This window comes from Mobula hypostoma, chromosome 3, assembly GCF_963921235.1.
Source record: "Mobula hypostoma chromosome 3, sMobHyp1.1, whole genome shotgun sequence".
Taxonomy (NCBI): Eukaryota; Metazoa; Chordata; class Chondrichthyes; order Myliobatiformes; family Myliobatidae; genus Mobula; species Mobula hypostoma.
Genome location: NC_086099.1, coordinates 129,211,506 through 129,232,358, shown reverse-complemented (window position 1 = coordinate 129,232,358; position 20,853 = coordinate 129,211,506). Strand labels below are relative to the sequence as shown.

Below are 20,853 nucleotides of genomic sequence, written 5' to 3'. Positions count from 1 at the left end.
TGAGGTAATGTGGCTGTCCTTCACACGGTGAGAGCAGTCCCAGGGGATTGAAGAGTTCAGTCTGCAGTTCCACTCCCTTCACTGGGGTAATACATCTCCTCTTACCATCTCACTTCCTTCTAGAAGCTGCCGGTTGCTGCTGAACTCTTTGTTGCCTGAAATTCTGTGCAAATAGAGCTGTTGGGAAGTGGGTCTGTGGAGCAGAGGAAGAGGCGATGAGGACCTGCCTCCACCAGAAAGTTTCCTTCACACCCCAATTACTGTCACCCCTCCGCACCACCTCCACTGCCAAGCCCCTGTCTCTCCTGAAACCCTCTCTCATCTCTCCTTTCCCTCCCACCCTCAATGGACTGATTGTCTGCTCGCTCTAACCTCCTCATTCCTTCCTCCAACCGTCCATCTCCTCCCTCTTCCACCTGCACCCCGATTCCTGTCGCCCCCACACCCGTCACCAACTACATCCCTTCTCCCACCTTTTGTCCCAATGCGTGAGGGTCAGGATGTGAGACACCTGCCTACACCCCTCCCCTGCTCCCCCTGCCCGGACTTGGCTGGGATCTCCAGTCTTAAGGGTGGGACTGTTGGGTACTTGCCTGCAGACCTGCTCTCTCCTGTTGCACTCCCCCTGAGGGTGAAATATAACGAGCAAATAAGACCCACAATGACACCGGCAATGTTGATGCTTGCAATGAGTGCAGAGATGCTCTTTGGAAAATTGTCAACTACACCTGGAGAGGAGAAAAGCTTCTGTGAATAACTCCATCCTCACGTTTCCAATGATGGGAGATCGATGGATCGATTCCATCTCACCTCTGGCCGAAGGAAACTCCCATTCACCGCAATGCTGACTCTGACCACCCGCACATCACTCCCGTCCATTATCCCTCACATCACTCCCCTCCCCTCCATTACCCCTCCATATCACTCCACTCCCCTCCATTACCCCTCACATCATTTCTCACACCCTTCCCCTCCCCTCCATTACCCCTCATATCACTCCCCTCCCTTCCATTACCCCTCACATCACTCCACACCCCTCCATTACCCCTCATAATTCCTCATGTCACTCCTCTCCTCTCCATTAGCCCTCATCACTCCTCACATCACACCCCTCCCCTCTATTATCACTCATCACTCCTCACTGCCCTCCCCCACACTCAGCCATATTCTACCTCTCCACATGTCAACATCCCATCTCACTGATCATCCTCTATTAATGTGTTTCTTCTGTTGAAATCAGCTCCTGAGTCAGTCACGTGCACTGTTATTCACTGTCTGTCCAAATGAAAACACACACACACACACACACACACACACACACAGAAATTCCCGGAACACAATGGGTTTGGACTGAGTGTACCACACAGTTCCTTGTCTGTGCTCATTATCCGGTCTAGGGTGGGCTGGCACTTTCTCAAAAACAGCTCTGAACACCGGGTGAATGGACAAGGTTTCAGAAAACTCTCTCCAATTTTCTCCTTGCAGGCTCCCACAAGGCTGCTCACGATAGGAGTATTTATTCCCAAAAAGAATTGAAGCTTCACCCTTCTGGACCAGGTCCGGAGAAACCAACACTAACCAACAAGGACCTCAGCTACTGCCACTTCGGCCTCTAAAAACTCCAGCTTCAACAACCAGTAACCATCATATGGGTAGTCATCAGGACTAAGGCCCCAGATCTCCAGCGCACTGAGTGGTGTCAATAGTGAGTGAGTCAAATCCTGATTGTAGAGGATCTGTACAGCAGAGTAACCTGAGAACCTGTGTCAAGTATAGCTCCATCATAAATACTCCCGATCTGTAGGGATACACTGGAACTTGGCCCCACTGAGCCTTCAGGAATAGGGTTTTTCACTTTACCATTTCCTTGATAGGAACTGAGACGCCAGGCCGTTCCCTCACTGGGTCTCTCCGAAATTTTCCGATTCCACCTGCGGGAGTGAAGTGGGGGGGGGGGGGGGGGTCTCATCTTAAGAGACAGTTGGAGGTTTCAATAAATCATATCACGTGACTGTGTGCCCTTCACCACTCACCCATCCTTAACTGATTCACATCAGTCAGTGGAATGGCTCCTTTACACTACAAGCAAAGCACCTCTCTATCTAGCTGAAAAACGTAGGCAGGAAATATCTCCCCTCTCTCCTGGAACGTGCTCCTAAACCCCGTCGTAAGTTCCATTGGGCTTCCCGTCGTGTCAAAAACGCTTTCTAGTGCTTGCGGGTAGCCCACAGAAGTAGCAAAGGACATTTGAGGGCATCACCACTTCAGCAGTCGGAGCTGTCTTTTCACATTATCAGGGCACTGACACTCATCCAGCAGCTGAGATATCTGATCCACCCAAGTCTCATACTCCTCCTCCCATCGGGGTGGGCTTCACTTCCGAGAATATCCTCAGCCTGAGACAACGTCGATTCTCCAGAGGAGCACTTTGCTATTTATCCACCAGGGATGTAATTGCCGATACCAACACAGAACTTTCACCCGTCGCTGGAAGACTCATGGACCTTTCACATCAGAAACCTTCCCATCACTCCGCAGAAACGAGAGTAACTTGTCTTTAAAGTGTCCACCTCCTGCTAATGAAGACTCGGCTCCCAATTCAGAACCTTCACCTACACTCCCCTCTTCACTGGAAGTATGGATGGTCCACGGCCCAGCATCTCCTGGGAGCCCAATAGTACCGGGCAGACCCACTCCAGTCACATCATCGCTAGTCTGAACTAAAATGACATCTTTGCCCACCTTCTGGTCAAACTGCTTTCCTGAATACTTTAACAGTGATCATGCATGATCGTAGCTTTCCCTAGAACTTTAGCGGTGATCTTACATGATCGTAGATTTCCCTAATACTTTAACTGTACTTAAAACCCAAATCAACAATTCATCCAGGCTGCATATATGCACCCCGCTCACAACACAAGCCTGAGTTATGGGCAATCTCTGATTCACACCAATGCTTAATCCCTGCCTTGTCCATATCTTCATCACTTTCCTGGATAACACAGGTTTAAACACAAACCCACTTAATCAATTCTTAGCACAAACAAGAGAAAATCTGCTGATGCTGGAAGTCCGAGCAACACACACAAAATGCTGGAGGAGCTCAGCATTTTGTGTATGTTAATCAATTCTTAGAGCAATTACACGGTATTCAACAAATTCAATCTAGTTCGATAGCCCCACAACGAAACCCCTCTTCAGTGGGCGTCCCCAGAGACGCGGCTGGTTAACCCCTCGCTAACCACTGCTGGACTCAGCGGTGAGAAAACTCTGCATGTCTGGGTTTGATATGACTTTAGTCCTGTCAGACCTGAGGAGTTGGGATGTCTCACCCGAACCCCGATTTCTGTGAATACTGTGTAATTACTGCTCCCATGCCATCACCAGGTGGCAAGAAATACAGACTGTACACTCTATACAATAATAAAAAAGTATGTTATAAAGAAATTAAAGCTGAACCAAACAGCTAGTAAAGAAAATTTAAAAAAAAACAAAAGGGCCCATCACAATTAGACTGTGTAATGTACACAGGTTGGAGCACAAATCTTTCGATGAACTGACCACGACTAGAATTCCCCCTCATGGGCTGCATCAGATTGTGTATTCCCATCGGATCAAATCCTATAGCCAGTTCTCTGGAGCTTCTCTCTCCATCTTTCACGGAAAAAATATCTTGACCCCCCTTAGTGTCCCTCACAAAATCACTCCCCCAGCATTCTCTTGAACCTTCTCCCAGTTTCACCAACCTGACTGGAGGACACAATATACCTAAGCATCCCTTATCTTTAACAGTAACCCAAACACTACCAGCAGCACACACACTGCTTCTACAGAAAACCATTAGATCAAATACCCTACAACATTAGGAGTAAAGTCTTTACTGGGGGTTATGATAGTGGGCATTATTTAAAGTGAGAGGGGTTAATTTTAAATGAGATGTGAGAGGAAAGTTTTTTCTCTCTCTTTTTAAAGTGTGAAGTATAGAATACTGAATGCCTAAAATAAGCTGCCTTGAGTGGTGATAGAGGCAGATCCATTAGGGACTTTTAAGAGTTGCTCAGATAGGCACATGAATATGAGGAAAACAGAAGGATATGAAAATTGTGTAGGCAGATGGGGTTAGTTTACAGGTACAGGAGCCTCAGGACCCATCCCACAAGCTTCAGGAATTTATTACCCCTCAACCACCAGTTATTCTCTCTGGTCTTGAACTGGGGGGTGGGAGGGTGATGGGTGGTGTTGAACCAGGAAGGATAACTTCACTCATCTTGACTCACCCCACACTGAACCATTCCCACAGCTTATGGGCTCACATTCAAAGACTCGTCATGTCATGTTCCTGATATTTATCGCTTACTTATTTATTATTACATTTGTATGGCACAGTTTGTTGTCTTTTGTTCATTGATTATTCATCTTGTGCACAGGTTTCATTGATTCTATAGTGTTTCTTTGTATTAACTGAAAACTGAAAGTGAATTAAGAAAGATATTGGCCGATGCCAGTGTGGTGTTCAATGATGGTATTGGAAAACTCAAACATATCAAGGGTAAAAGAGCATTAAATGACAATACCACACAAGTTTTACAAAGGCCTGTCCAGTTTCTTATACCATCTGTGACAAAGTAGCTGGTAGGCTACACTGCATAGAGGCTGAAGGAATTCTTTCCAAGTTGCCTGGAGCCTATGGGTAAAGCCAGTGGTCCAGCAGCCATGAATAGGTCTGTCAGCATCTGTGGAGATTTTAATGTCTTCACCAACCCAGTACTGAAAGTAGATCAATACCCTCTGCCCACGATAGAGGATATCTTTGCAAACCTTTCTGGAGGAAAACACTTCAGCAAAGTGGACTTAGCTGAGGCTTACCTACAGATGGAGAGGAAAAAAAGTTCCAAGAGTTTCTCAGCATGAACCCTCACAAAGGGCTTTATCACTAAAATAGGGGAATTTTTGGAGTAGCATCTGCCGCTGTACTCTGACAAAAATCTATGGACTAGGTGTTGCAAGGCTGTCCAGGCACTCAGTGTTACCGGGATGGCTTAATTGTTACCAGTCAGGATGACAAGAAACATCTCCGAAACCAAAAGACAGTCTTAAAAAGATTAGAAGATTATGGACTCAGTGAATGATGCAACAAGTGTGAATTCTTTAAACCCAGGATCTCTTATTGTGGTCACACCATTGACACACAAGTGCACTGAGAAAATTCATGCAGTGGTGGATGTTCCAAGGCCAAAGGACGTATCTCAGTTGCAGTCCTTTCCATGATTTGTCAATTACCATAACAGGTTTCTGCCAATCCTGGCTGCTGTGCTCCACCCCTTGAATTCATTACTACAGATTACGAAAAAATGGCAATGGAGAAAGCAATGTGAGGTGGATTTCCAAAAGGCAAAGGAACTGGTGACATCAGACACGGTACTTACATGTGATGTCTGGGTTAAGAACATGTTTTATTGTATTTCTTCTCCTATGCTGTGAGGTACTTTATGTTAGCAGTTTTTCTGCAAACGCAGTGTGTTTGGTTAGTTAAGCTGCATACATTAGTGGTTTTGGCTTCTGCTGAGATAAGGAGAGATTTGCTCAGCTTAGGAATGTTATGTCAGCCAATTGAGTTGTCTTTGTAACATGTTGTAATAGTCTGTTCAGTGGGATGCCATGAAACATTTGAGAGAGCTGGGTGAGATCAGACTTCTGAGGAACAGTGGGCTGGTTTTGATTGGTGGATGTTGGAAGAAGAAGGTGCGGAAAGGAACACGGGAAGACACGCGCCGTATCCTGCCTGAAGGGGAGACCCTGTTGCAAGAATGTGCATGCTTCACTAAAAGAGAAACTAAGAGTGCACACGTATATCCCTGTGTGGATGAGTGTGTGCCTACGAGAACATATTGTACAATCCCAAACCAAAAGCCGTGGATGAATCAGGAGACTCACTGTCTGTGGCATTTAAGTCTGGTGACCCAGGTCTGTACAAGAAAACCAGATATGTCTTGTGGAGGGCTATTTCAAGGACGAAGAGACAATTTCAAGCGAGGTTGGAGGCGATGTCAGATTCACGTCAACTCTGGCAGGGTTTGCAGGACATTACTTCCTACAAGGCGAAACCCAATAGCATGAACATAAGAAATTGGAGCAGGAGTAGGCCATCTGGCCCGTCAAGCCTGCTCCGCCATTCAATAAGGTCATGGCTGATATGACCATGGATTTACCTCAACCTACCTGCCTTTTCCCCATAACCCTTAATTCCCCTACAATGCAAAAATCTATCCAACCTTGTCTTAAATATATTTACTGAGGTAGCCTCCACTGGCAGAGAATTCCACAGATTCACCACTCTTTGGAAAAGCTGTTCCTCCTCATCTCCATCTGAAATCTACTCTCCTGAATATTGAGGCTATGTCCCCGAGTTCTAGTCTCTCCAACCAGTACAAACAACTCTCCTGCCCCTATCTTATCTATCCTTTTCATAATTTTATCTGCTTCTATAAGATCTCCTCTCATCCTTCTGAATTCCAGCGAGTACAGTCCCAGGTAACTCAATCTCTCCTCATAGTCTAACATCCCATCTCTGGAATCAACCTGGTGAACCTCCTCTGCACCACCTTGAAAGCCAGTATATCCTTCCTCAAGTAAGGAGACCAGAAATGCACACAGTACTGCAGATTCAGCCTCACCAGTACCCTGTACAGTTGCAGCATAACCTCCCTGCTCTTAATTTCAATCCCTCGAGCAATGGAGCCCAGCATTCCATTTTCCTTCTTGATAACCTGCAGCACCTACAAACCAGCCTTTTGTGATTCATGCACAAGCACTCCCAAGTCCTCCTGCACACCAGCATGATGCAATTTTTTTACCATTTAAATAACAATCTGCTCTTCCATTTTTCCTTCCAAAGTGGATGACCTCGTATTTACTAACATTGTACTCCATCTGTCAGTCTGCTGCCCTCTCACTTAACCTATCTATATCTTTCAGCAGATGCTCCATATCCTCTGCACAATTTACTTTTCAACTCAATTTAGTGTCATCAGCAAACGTAGATACAATACACTCTGTCCTCTCTTCCAGATGGTTAATGTATATTGTGAACAGTTGCTGACCCAGCACCGATCCCTGCATCTCACTGCTCACCACTGATTGCCAACCAGAGAAAAATACGCATGTATCCCAATTCCTTATCCATGCTGATGCATCACTCTCAACTCTGTGCATCCTTATCTTACAGATCAGTCTTTTAAGTGGCACCTTATCGAACGTCTTCTGGAAATCCAAGTAAACAATGTCCATCAGATCCCCTTTATCCACTGTGCTCCTTATATCCTCAAAGAACTCCAGTAAGTTTGTCAAACAGGACCTGCCCTTGCTGAATCCATGCTGTGTCTGCCTGATGGATCCATTTCTTTCCAGATGCCTCGCAATTTCTCCTTTAATGATAACTTCAAGCATTTTCCCAACTACAGATGTTAAACTAACTGGCCTATAGTTAGATGCCTTTTGCTGTGAAATTCCCTGCAGCACCCAGTGACCCTGTAATTTCTGACTCGGAGGCTGATATTCGGCTGTCTTTAAAGAAAGTGAATCCTTGCAAGGGTGGCAGGCCCCGATGGAGTAACTGGTAAGGCTCTGAAAACTTGTGCCAACAATGGGCGGGAGGTTAAAAGACATTATCAACCTCTCACTGCTACTAGTGGAAGTTCCCACTTGCTTCAAAAGGGCAACAATTATATTAGTGCCCAAGAACAGTAATGTGAGCTGCCTTAATGTCTAGAGTCCACTAGCACTCTCTACAGTGATGAAATGCTTTGAAAGGTTGGTAATGGCTAGAATGAACTCCTGCCTCAGTAAGGACTGAGACACACTACAATTTGCCTGTTGCCACAGTACGTCTATGGCAGATGCAATCACAATAGTTCTTCACATGGTCTTAGATCACCTGGAACAATACAAATACCTACGTTCATTGATTATAGTTCAGTGTTTAACACTATTCCCACAATCCTGATCAATAAGTCACAGAACCTGGGCCTCTGTACCTCCCTCTGCAATTGGATCTTGACTTCTTAACTGGAAGACCACAATTTGTGAGAATTGGTGATAATATCTCCTCCACGCTGACGATCAAAGCTGGTGCACCTCAGGAATGTGTGCTTAGCCCACTGCTCTACTTTCTCCGTACCCATGACTTTGTGACTAGGTACACATCAAATGCCATCTATAAATTTGATGATGATACGGCCATTGTTGGGCAGTGTCTCAGATGGAGACAAGGGGGCGTACAGGAGCGAGATATACCAGCTAGTTGAGTGGTGTCGCAGTAACAACCTTACACTCAATGTCAGTAAGACCAAAGAGCTGATTGTGGACTTCATGAAAGAGCAAGACAAAGGAACATGAACTAATCCTCATAAAGGAATCAGAAGTGGAGAGGATGAACAATTTCAAGTTCCTTGGTGTCAAGATCTCTGATGATCTAAACTGGTCCCAGCATATCGATGTACTGATAATGAAGGCAAGAGAGTGGCTATTAGGAGTCTGAGGAGATTTGGTTTATCAACTAAGACACTCGAAAACTTCTGCAAATGGAGAGTATTCTGACAGGCTGCATCACTGTCTGGTATGGGGGTGGGGGGAGGATGGTGTTGCTACTGCACAGGATCAAAAGAAGCTACAAAAAGTTGTAAAGTTAGTCAGCTCCAAATAGGGTACCAGCCATCTTCAAGGAGTGGTGCCTCAGAAAGGCAACGTCCAGCATAAAGGGCACCCCTTAACCCAGGACATGCCCTTTTCTCACTGTTATCATCAGGTAGGAGGTACAGAAGCCTGAAGGCACACACTCAGTGATTCAGGAACAGTTTCTTCCTCTCTGCCATCCCATTCCTAAATGAACACTGAACCCATGAACACTACCCCACATTTTTTGTTTTTATATAATTTCTGTGCTGCACTATTTTTAATTTAACTATTTAATATACATATATACACTTACTATAATTGATTTACATATTTATTTTTTCTTTCCATGTTTATCATGTATTGCACTACACTGCTGCCGCAAAGTTAACAGATTTCACGATACATGCCGGTGATATTAAACCTGATTCTGATTATGAAATTATAGAAGGGGAGGGTGTGAAATTGCGAGAAGTTAGAGAAATTGATCTTCACGCGATTCTCGGACAGAATATTAGGTGTTGCTCCTCCAACCAGAGAGTGTCGCATCGTGACAGTAGAGGAGGACAATGGTCGACCTGTCGGAATGGGAACGGAATGTGGATTTGAAAGGGTGGTTCCAGGGAATCTTGCCTTTTGTGGCAGATAGAGCAAAGGTGCTACACAAAGCAGTCCCCAGTCTACATCGGGTCTCACTGATATAGAAGAAGCCACACGAGGAGCACTGGATAGAGCAGATGAGCCCATCAGACTCCCAGGTGAAGTGTCACCTCACCTGAGAGGAATGTTTGGGGCCCTGAAGGGTGATGCATTGTCCTGCTTGCAGGGATAAGTGTCATGAAGCACATCAGTGGGGAAGGACAAGTAGACAAGGGTGCCTCAGAGCGAGCCGTCCCTATGGAAAACAGAGAGTGAAGAGAAGATGTGCCTTGCACTAGGATCCTGTTGGACATGGCGGAAGTTCTGGAGAATGATGTGCTGTATATGGCGGAGTGGTAGGGAAGGATCAGGGGAACTCTATCCTGATATGGTGGCAGGAAGATGGGCTGAGGTGGATATCCAGGAAATGGAGAAGATGTAGGTGAGGGCAACATTGATGGTGGAGGAAGGGAAACACTGTTCTTTGAAGAAGGAGGATATCTCATACGGTCCGGAATTGAAAGCTTCATCATCAGAACAGATGCAGCAGAGATGGAGGAACTGAGAAAAGGCAATAGTCGTGATTACTGGAAGAGCAGTCTCTCTGTACCTGTGTATGTGTATGTGTTCTGCATCATAGTGACACCATGCTTGGAATATCATGTGGTGTGGGTGAAGCTCACCCCACTATGCATGTGGGTAGGGTGCAGCTCACTGTCACTTTAACATATCACTGGTGAAGGACAGCTGATTCTCATTTATTTCATCTATCTGAGAACTTATCTGGGTCCCACTCTGACAAACTGATAGGACGTAGCTTTTGAAAGTCACCAGCCATGAAGGTTTTAGACATGACTGTGCCAAGTGTTTTCTGATCAGGGCTGAGCACTGTTTGCAAACCAATTGGTGACTTCCATGCCATGGAAACCTTACTCCCACCCCACGTCTCTCCTGCCAAGATCCAGAAGTAGATGGTGGATTTTTTGTGTGGCAAGGATCTCTGGTGTGGTTCTGAGACTCCTGATTGAGGAGAGTGGTCAGTCACGGGTGTGCTTCTAAAACCAGGTGGGTACTCTGTCTCTGGACCCTGCAGATACCTGTATGTTGAGCATCTTCCCAGAGTGTAGTCACTCCTGATGCATTTCTTCCCCAGGAATAGGGCTGAAGGGCTCTTTTCTCAGCTGTGTTACTTTATGACACCAGGCCTTCAGGACAACACGCGGTTCCAGTGGCGAGCACCAGCTATGTTCCTCTGTTAAAGCTGCCTGCCTGTCACTGGAATCAGGGACATCTCTACCTCCAGGTACTGCGACTTGACAGGGAAGGAGTGAAATGCTTGAACAGCGAGGCTGCACAACACCAAGGCTTCCAGGTGATGATTTTGGCTTCCATGTCACCTTGTGATAAGAGATTTCTATATATTTCTACAGATACACTGTGGAGACATTCTAACTGGTCACATCACTGTCTGGTATGAAGGACCATTGCAAAGGATTGGAAAACGCTGCAGAGGGGTTGCAATCTCAGACAGCTCAATCACGGGCACCAGTCTCCTGTGCATTGAGGACACCTTCAAAAGGTGATGGTTCAACAAAGGAGACACCCATCATTAAGGACCCCATTACCCAGGACTGGCTCTAATCGCATCACTACCATCAATGAAGACTTTTTAGGATCACCTTCATCCCGCCGCCATCAGCTTTCTGAATGGACGGTGAACCAGCTCATGAACACTGCCACACTGTTTGTTTTACTCTCTTTTTGCAACATTTATTTAACTTTTTAATAGATTTTATATTCTAGATATAAATGATACACATACACAAGTTCCTTACTGTAATTTATAGTTTTGTTCTGTACTTCACTGCATTGCTACCACAAGACAACATGTGCCAGTGATATTAAAAGTAATTCTGATAAGGGGTCTCATGATCATTGTCTGCTCCTAACTGGACTGACTCCCATTTACTGGGAATTATCTCCTGTGCTGAGAGTCCTCAGAAACATATTAGACAATTATGGGTTGTTTATTGAAAATGCCTTGTGGGTTGCTCCACACCACAAGGACGCATTTCCTGTAGAGCATTCCCTGTACACCCTGACTGTTCACCATCGTCTCCCCCGTCTATAGCCTTTGTTCTGTGTCCTGGACATGGCTATACGAGACCTGGGGTGGAGGGTGCTGGTGGAATGCAGAATTTTAATTTCATATTCTCCTGTGGCCTCATGGGTCCCCGTCCTTGCGTAGCCTGGATGAATATGTGCTCCATGTGCAAGAGGTGTGTCTCAGTTCAGTACTCGATGATTCCCTGGACTTAGTTCCTGAATAATGGGTGTCAGGTCAGAAGGGCGTGAGACCTCCTCAACATTTTGTTCATGAGCAAGGTGGCCATTCACCAGTGCAGACAGTAACCCATCGAAAGCACCATCTGAACCCACAGCCTGCCCATCATCCGAGGATATATCCATTCATGGATGTTGAATGAAAAGGATTCAGCATTGTCTGCTGGAGACTTTCAAGAAGCAATGTTCTCCACAGAGGCTGAGCCCATCCTGGGCATGGGACAAATGCTTTAATCAAGCATTGCTTAAAAAAAGTGGGGAAAGAATTGGGTACAGAATAAACCCCTCTCTCCAGTGATCTGTTAAATACTGCCAAGACACAAGTTAGATCCAGAGTAAAGTTCTTCTTTGCTGTCCCAACACACACTCTCAGTACAAGGTTAGATTCAGAGTGAAGCTTCCTTTACACTATCCCATCTAATGCTTCCCAGATATGGGCTAGATACAGACTGAAGCTCCCTCTGTAGGGAAACAACACCCTCAAAATAACCTGGGTTCTTTACTCTGACACTCACCATATGTGTCCAGTTTGCAGACGTCCCTCAGCTTGATCTCTGCTGTTGCCTTACTGATGGGGTTACTGGCCTCACATTTGTACACAGCATCCTCAACCTCTGCAGTGTGATGAACCTCCAGCGTATTTCCGAGTACCCAGATGTGCTGGGTGCCGTCATTTACGAAAGATTCTCCATTCCTCCACCACGTGAAGGTGGGGTCGCCTGAGGTCACGGTGCAGATCAAGGTCAGGTTGCAGATCCCAAAAATGCCCTGAACTGTGATGTGTGCTCCTGACACAACCCCTGGAGAGATGCAAGACGAGTAAAGGAGGTCTTTGTGGACACTTCAATCACCAACTTCCCCATCCCATCCTGAATGGTCCCAAGTGAACATAAAGCTAATCCCAGCTCATATCCCCCCACCAATTTAACCCTTCACTCATCTTCAGTTCAGCCAGTTGCTGCTAGAAGAAGTTTCCACATGTGCTGTGCCCTCTTCCCAAAAAATTGCCCAGGCTCATCCACAAGCACTCTGTTATGACTTGTTTATGGCTCTGTATGCTGGCAATTCTCTCAGTTCCATGTGTTTTATCGCTCCTGTGTGTGGTCCTGAATCTGGACGAAGAGCGTTAACCATGGGACTGTGACGGGCACAGATCTATACTGGAACTGTGTGCAGTGTTTGAGAGTGAACCTGATGCTGGAGATCCTGGGTCACACATGTTCTCCCCCATTAATCAGCTCACAGACCAGGGTGTTGTCAGGATGTTAATTCCCATCTGTTGACGTGGCACATTCTGAGAAGGGAAACAAGGCAGAGTGGGGAATAAGTTGCAGTGACAGGCAGTAATTTGGGATGACAGATTCAGCCTTCACTCAAGGGCAGCACTCCAAGTACAGGGGCAGCTTTGCAGTGACAGAGACCGAGGTTCAATCTTGATCTTGGCTGGTGTCCGTGTGGAATTTGTATGTTCTCTATGTTTTGGCTTTGGTTTACCTGGGAGCTTCGGTTTCCTTCACAAATTAAAGTCAGGAGGGTAGTTGAGCTAGTTAGTCATTGGACATACATTGCTACAGGTCTGTATGTAAGCAGTGCGGTCTGGGGCAAGTTGATGAGAATGTGGGAGGAATTAAGAAATGAAATTAGTGTAGGATTAGTGTGGATGGGTAGATAGTCAGTGTGGATCATGTGAGAAGCATACTCAGTTCCAGTAATTCCTGTCTTCCTTTCTTCCTTGCTTAAGCCACCCATAGTATGTACTCACAGTTTTGGTCTCTCTTGGTCAGACCACACTGAGAAAATACTTCATAAAGCAGAAATCGGACATTCAGCCAATCCCAGCTGTGGCAGTTGGGATGGATCTTTCTTGCACTGTTCACTCTAAGCTGTGTTGGTGCATGGCCGCATAGGGGCTGAAATATTCCCACGCACGTAGCCAATGTTGCTGCGTTAACTGGAATTGGACGCAGCTGGAGAAAGTTTACAGAATGTGAAAGATTTTCTTTATTGTACTGTCTTTCATTATATCCTTCAATTCATAAAATCAAAAATATGCGATTTTTCAATTTTCTAAATATTCATAGTCTGCACATTGCAGAAAAATGTAAAGTGCTGCGATGTTTCCAGGCCATTTAAAACTCTCCTGTTCAGACCAATGGTTGTTCTACGCAGTTGTAAAAAATGTTTGAGTGAATGTTGATATTCAGCCTGATCCCGGCTTCCTACCATGGCTCCATCCCTGTAGGTGACAGCATTTTAATTCATCTGCGTGCTGTTTGAATATAGTAGGGTCTCTGCCTTCTCACCCTACCCATCAGCAAGTCCCAGAAGTCGCGGCCTTCTTTGAGAAACCCCTTGCTTCCGTCTCCTTCCACCACTGCAAATTTGTGCATCACATCAACCCCACTGTCCAGCAAACCAGTTCCTAATGAGTTTGTATTCAATCCTTTGTTTGATAGTGAGAGTGTAATCTTAAACGCAACAGGTTCTGCAGACAGATATCTCATTAAAGCAGGAGAATGGCCAGACCTCACCTTGAAGTGGATGGGCTCCAGCAGGAGAAGACCACACTGGGTTTCACTCCTCTATCTAATAAAGTGGCCACTGACTCTACTTTTGCCTGAATATCAGTGCCTCAACTCTCCAACACTTTGCATGGAAGTATCAGCAGAAACTGTTTGGAACTGAGAATGACTTCTCCTGGGCTTGCTGGGCGGGGCTGAGAAGTGGCAAATGGAGCTGAGGTGTAGTGGGGCTGAGGCAGTGCAGGGCTGGGGGAGATTAGACCGCTGGGCAAGTGCCTCTGGGGAAATGCACTGGGGTAGGTGTGCACAGTACATCGAGCGAGGTGGAGGTCACTTAATCAGGTACACTCGTACACCTGCTCGTTCATGTAAACGTCTAATCGGGTAATCCTGTCACTACAGAAAGTTGTAACCTCAACCATCATGGGCACTAGTCTCCCCAGCACTGAGGACATCTTCAAGTCAAGTCAAGTCAAGTCAAGTCAAGTCACTTTTTATTGTCATTTCAACCATAACTGCTGCTACAGTACATAGTAAAAACGAGGACAATGTTGCGACATGAAACAATACAAAAACACACTGAGCTACGTAAAACAACACAAAAACTACACTGGACTACAACCTACCAGGGACTGCATAAAGTGCACAAAACAGTGCAGGCATTACAATAAATAATAAACAAGACAATAGGCACAAGAGAGGGTAGTAGGCTGGTGTCAGTCCAGGCTCTGGGTATTGAGGAGTCTGATGGCTTGGGGGAAGAAACTGTTATTTAGTCTGGTCCTGAGATCCCGAATTCTTCGTTGCCTTTTGCCAGATGACAGGAGGGAGAAGAGTTTGTATGAGGGGTGTGTGGGGTCCTCCATAATGCTGTTTGCTTTGTGGATGCAGTGTGTGGTGTAAATGCCTATAATGGCAGGAAGAGAGACCCCAGCTGACCTCACTATCTGCTGCAGGTTCTTGTCATCCGAGATGGTGCAGTTTCCGAACCAGAAAGTGATGCAGCTGCTCAGGATGCTCTCAATACAACCTCTGTAGGACGTGGTGAGGATGGGGAGTGGGAGATGGACTTTTCTCAGCTGTCGCAGGAAGTAGAGACGCTGCTGGGCTTTCTTTGCTGTGGAGCTAGTGTTGAGGAACCAGGTGAGATTCTCTGCCAGATGAACACCAAGAAATTTGGTGCTCTTAACGATCTCTATGGAGGAGTCGTCGATGTTCAGCGGAGAGTGGTCACTCCGTGTCCTCCTGAAGTCAACAACCATCTCTTTTGTTTTGTTCACATTCAGAGACCGGTTGTCGGCTCTGCACCAGTGCGTTAGCAGCTGCACCTCCTCTCTGTATGCTGACTCATCGTTCTTGCTGATGGGACCCACCACGTTCGTGTCATCGGCGAACTTGATGATGTGGTTCGAGCTGTGTATTGCTGCACAGTCGTGGGTCAACAGAGTGAACAGCAGTGGACTGAGCACACAGCCCTGGGGGTCCCCCGTGCTCAGTGTGATGGTGTTGGAGATGCTGCTCCCGATCCGGACTGTCTGAGGTCTCCCAGTCAGGAAGTCTAGGATCCAGTTGCAGAGGGAGGTGTTCGGGCCCAATAGGCTCAGCTTTCCAATCAGCTTCTGAGGAATGATAGTGTTGAATGCTGAACTGAAGTCTATGAACAGCATTCGAACGTACGTGTCTTTTTTGTCCAGGTGGGTTAGGGCCAGGTGGAGGGTGATGGCAATGGCGTAGTCTGTTGAACCGTTGGGACAGCACGCAAACTGCAGGGGGTCCAGTGAGGGGGGCAGCAGGGTCTTGATGTGCCTCATGACGAGCCTCTCGAAACACTTCATGATGACGGATGTGAGTGCGACGGGACGGTAGTCATTGAGGCAGGACACTGAAGACTTCTTCGGCACGGGGACGATGGTGGCGGCCTTGAAGCATGTAGGAATGACGGTGCTGCTCAGGGAGATGTTGAAGCTGTCAGGAAGAATCTCTGCTAGCTGGTCTGCACATCCTCTAAACACCCTGCTGGGAATATCGTCTGGTCCAGCAGCCTTCTGAGGGTTGACACTGCACAGGGTTCTCCTCACATCAGCCACGGTAAGACACAGCACCTGGTCATTTGGAGGAGGAGTGGTCTTCCTCGCTGCCACGACATTTGCCGCCTCAAAACGAGCGTAGAAGTTGTTCAACGCATCTGGGAAGGAGGCATCACCAGCACAGGCAGGTGGTGTTGTCTTGTAGTTAGTGATGTCCTGAATGCCCTTCCACATGCGCCGTGTGTCTCCGCTGTCCTGGAAGTGGCTGGGGATTCGCTGGGCGTGTGCACGCTTTGCCTTTCTGATGGTTCGGGACAGCTTGGCCCTCGCTGTTGTTAGGGCAGCCTTGTCGCCTGCTCTGAAGGTGGAGTCATGGGTCCTCAGCAGCGCACGCACCTCCGCGGTCATCCATGGCTTCTGGTTAGCGGGTGTTGTGATGGTCTTGGCTACAGTGACATCATCGATGCACTTGCTGACGTAGCTAGTCACTGATGTCGTGCACTGTTTTTCACTGTTCATTTAATTTAATTTTATATATATTCTTTATTGAGCATTATAGTTTTTAAATCACGTACTGCTGCCACAAAACTCCTCCCCGTGTGCTGTTTCTCCAGGCTCCCGGTCACAGGGTCACCCTGCACGGACACTGGCCTCATCTCCAGGGATGCAGTGGGTATGTTCCCCCAGCCCTGCACTGTCTCAGCCCCACTGCACTGGGACCGTGAGCCCAAATCTGGACACAGGCAGACAGTGGGAACATGTGGGATCTGTCCACACTCATTAATCCAGGCCCCTCCACAGAAATCTTACTCACCGTACACCTTAAGTTGGAAATATTCTGAGCGTTCGTTTCCTGAATTTCCTATTGCAGTAATCACCTCATATTCGGCAGTGTCCTCCTTCCTTAGATCATGGATTTCCAGGCTGAAGTTTCCAGAATGAAGAGTTATTCGGTTACTGTAAGCGGTATTAAAGTATTGAACCGATCCTTGTGAGCATCGTGCTAACTTCATTCTGGGTGATAACCTTCTCCACACAACCTCGTCAATGCCCTGACTGACTGGGGTCGAAGGAGACAAGGAAACCGAGTGTCCCAGGGCTCCATTCACAATGACAGGGGAAGCTCCAGTCCTGGCTGAGGAGACAAGAGGAGACAGTCAGAATGTGAGCTCAGTGACTGGAGGAGGAATCAGAGCTTGCAGAATCACATACACAGGGGCAGGCCATGTGGCCTATTGTCTGTCTTCTGGCCCATGAGTGATCTGACCCACAGTTCCTACATCACACAGTGAGCTCATGGGGGGAACAAAGTGAAGATTCTCTGCAATCAGGCCGAGAAATGATGTCAGGGAGGTGGAGACATGGCAAAGGAACTCGGTCAAGCAAATAGTATCGGTGGAGAAGGTATAAGCATTTGGGGAGTTTGAACAAAAACGGAATAGAGCAACACTCTTACAGTTCAGGGCATTGGAATTCAGAGTTCAACTCTGGCATCCTGTGTAAGCAACTTTGTCCGTTCTTACCATGAGAGTGTCTGTTTCCTCCCACAGCCCAAAGACGTGCCGGTTAGTAGGTCAACTGGTCATTGTCAATTGTCCTGTGGTTAAGCTCGGGATAACTAGTTGGGTAGCTCGTAGCTCATCTGGCCATAACGACCTGATCCAAGCCGTATCTCTAAGCCAATAAATAAATTATATGGGGTAAATTGGAGGGTGTGAGCCATGTGGAGGAAGAGATTTCTGAAAATGGAGAAAGACATAAATAGTGAGGTGGAGAATCGAATACCAGAGAGTCTGAGTTTGGTATCTTTGGAGTAGAGACGGACGTTAGAAATGGTTTAAAGCAGTGATCAGATTGCTTCTTTCACATCAGTCGTGATGTAGGCCTTGGTACAATTAATGAAATTAAAGAGATAAGTAAAGTAAGTAGTAATTCTGTAATCTGGGAATTTTACAAGGGAAAATTACGAACATCTCATTTCTATGCTGTATAAAAGGAGGAACTTTCCACTGTTTATTTGGAGTCCAGGACGCCCTGATTGTGAGGCCGACTCCCCATGATATATTTCGTAAATAAAGTGGGTTTGATCCACTTTGTCTTTCTTTTTCAATCTTTTTATTAGTTTCATAAAATATAAACATGATATAATAGTAGTACAAAGTTATTGGGAATACATTGTTATAATTAACATGAGTAATTATAAAACCAAATAATACTTAATTGACAAAACTCCAAATCATATAGGATACCAATGAATAATACAGAACAAAAAGAAATATCTAGACAAAAATCATGAAAAAGGAAAAAAAAATAACCCCCCCAAAAAAAACTAATCTAAACAGAATTAATCAACTAAACTAAAAAAAAGACCTGGGCTGTTTTAACATCGTAAAAGTGGGAGAAAAGAAAACCTTAGTGTCGACGAATCCGTTCCTCTCAACCAACATTACAGAGATGTAAAATAAGTTTGGAAATGGTCAAATTACATCATATGAAAATGCTGAATAAATAGCCTCCAAGTTTTTTCAAATTTAATGGAAGGGTCATAAACCACACTTCTAATTTCTTCCTAATTTAAACACAATATAGTTTGAGGAAACCAGTGAAATATAGTAGGAGGGTTAATCTCTTTCCAATTCAGCAAAATGAATCTTCCAGCATTAAAGTAAGAAATGCAAGCAACACACATAAAAGTTGCTGGTGAACGCAGCAGGCCAGGCAGCATCCGGCTGCGTTCACCAGCAACTTTTATGTGTGTTGCTTGCATTTCCAGCATCTGCAGAATTCCTGTTGTTTGCGTTTAAAGTAAGAAATGCAATCATCTGACAAGCTGAAGAGGTTAAATGATTTGACTCTATCATTCGTAACCCAAAAATAGCAGTAATTGGGTAAGGTTGTAAAACTATATTCAAAACAGTTGAAATAATATCAAAAATATATTTCCAATATTTTTTCAACAAAGGACATGACCAAAACATGTGAGTTAAAGAAACTATCTCGGAATGACATCTATCACATATAGGATTTATATAAGAGTAATAACGAGGTAATTTATCTTTAGACATATGAGCCCTGCGCACTACTTTAAACTCTATCAACTCATGTTTAGCACATATAGAAGATGAATTAATTAATTGAAGAATTTTTTCCCATTTTGTCAATCGGTATTATAACCTTAAATTCTCTTTCCCAATCAGTTTTAATTTTATTAGATACATCAGGACATAAATTCATAATTATATTATAAATAATTGCTACAACACCTTTCTGAGAGAGATTTAAATCTAAAATTTTTTCCAAAATATCCATTGGATAGAAGTGTGGAAAATTAGGAGAAACAGTAATTAAAAAGTTTCTTACCTGTAGATATCTAAAAAAGTGAGATATGGGTAAATTATATTTATTAGATCCTGTGGCCCCTCCTCGTCTATGCAGTTCCGATCTCGACAGTCGAAACCTTAGAGAAGAGGGTTAGCAACCACCTCAGGAGATGGCTGGTGCTGCCAAAGAGCCTGAGCAGCATCGCACTCTATGGACACCACAACAAACTGCAATTGCCCTTCGAATCCTTGGAGGAAGAATTCAAGGTAACAAGAGCCAGAGAAGTGCTACAGTATAGGGACTCAAGTGACCCAAAGGTGGCTAGAGCAGGGATCCAAGTAAGTACTGGCAGGAAGTGGAGGGCAGAGGAAGCTGTTCAGGAGGCAGAGGCGAAGCTGCGTCACAGGAGGCTGGTGGGAGTGGTCACACAAGGCCGAGCTGGGCTAGGATCCTTTCCAACTCCCCAAGTGGACACCAGAGGGAAAGAAAGGCGTTGTCTAGTTCAGGAGGAGGTGAGAGCAGTAGTGGAGGAGATGAGAGCCTGCAAGGCGGTGGAAATGAAGCAACAGGGAGCTTGGACAAGATGGGAGAATGTAGTTGAGAGGAAAGTGACCTGGGCTGATCTTTGGAAAGCCAAACTACACCACATCCAATTTCTCATCCAGGCAGTGTACGATGTGCTTCCAAGCCCATCAAACCTGCACACATGGGGCAAGGCAGAGTCATCTGCGTGCCCACTGTGCTCCAAGCGAGGAACCCTGGAGCACATCCTCAGCGGCTGCACAAGGGCACTTGGTGAGGGACAGAATCAATGGAGGCATGATCAGGTCCTGAAGACCAGCGCTGAAGCCGTCAGCACAGGAGTTGAGTGGGCGAAGCGGTCCCGACCCTCCAAGCAGACCATTGCCTTTCTCAGAGCTGGGGAGCAGCCAATATCTGCCAAAAGAACATCTGCAGGCATTCTGACCTCTGCAAGGGACTGGCAGCTGTTGGTGGACCTCGAAGGGCAGCTGAAGTTCCCCAACCATATCGCAGCCACCACCCTGCGACCAGACGTTGTCCTAGTGTCTGAGTCGACTAAGCAAGTAGTGCTGCTGGAGCTGACAGTCCCATGGGAAGAAAGTTTAGAAGAGGCCTTTGAAAGGAAGCTCTCCAAGTACGCAGGACTGGTCAGCAACTGTCAGCAGGCTGGATGGAGAGCGAGGTGTCTCCCAGTGGAGGTTGGTTCTAGGGGATTCGTAGCCCGTTCTTTAGTAGGAGCCTTCAGCATTTTGGGCATCGAGGGAGAGAGGAAGAGGAGAGCCATCCGCAGTACCACCGATGCGGCAGAG

General features: G+C 46.0%; 1 pseudogene; it reads right to left on the bottom strand.

Moving 5' to 3' along the window:
• Positions 1 to 515: 515 nt before the first annotated feature.
• Positions 516 to 20,853, bottom strand: part of LOC134343542 (SLAM family member 5-like) — a 38,153-nt pseudogene continuing 17,815 nt past the window's right edge.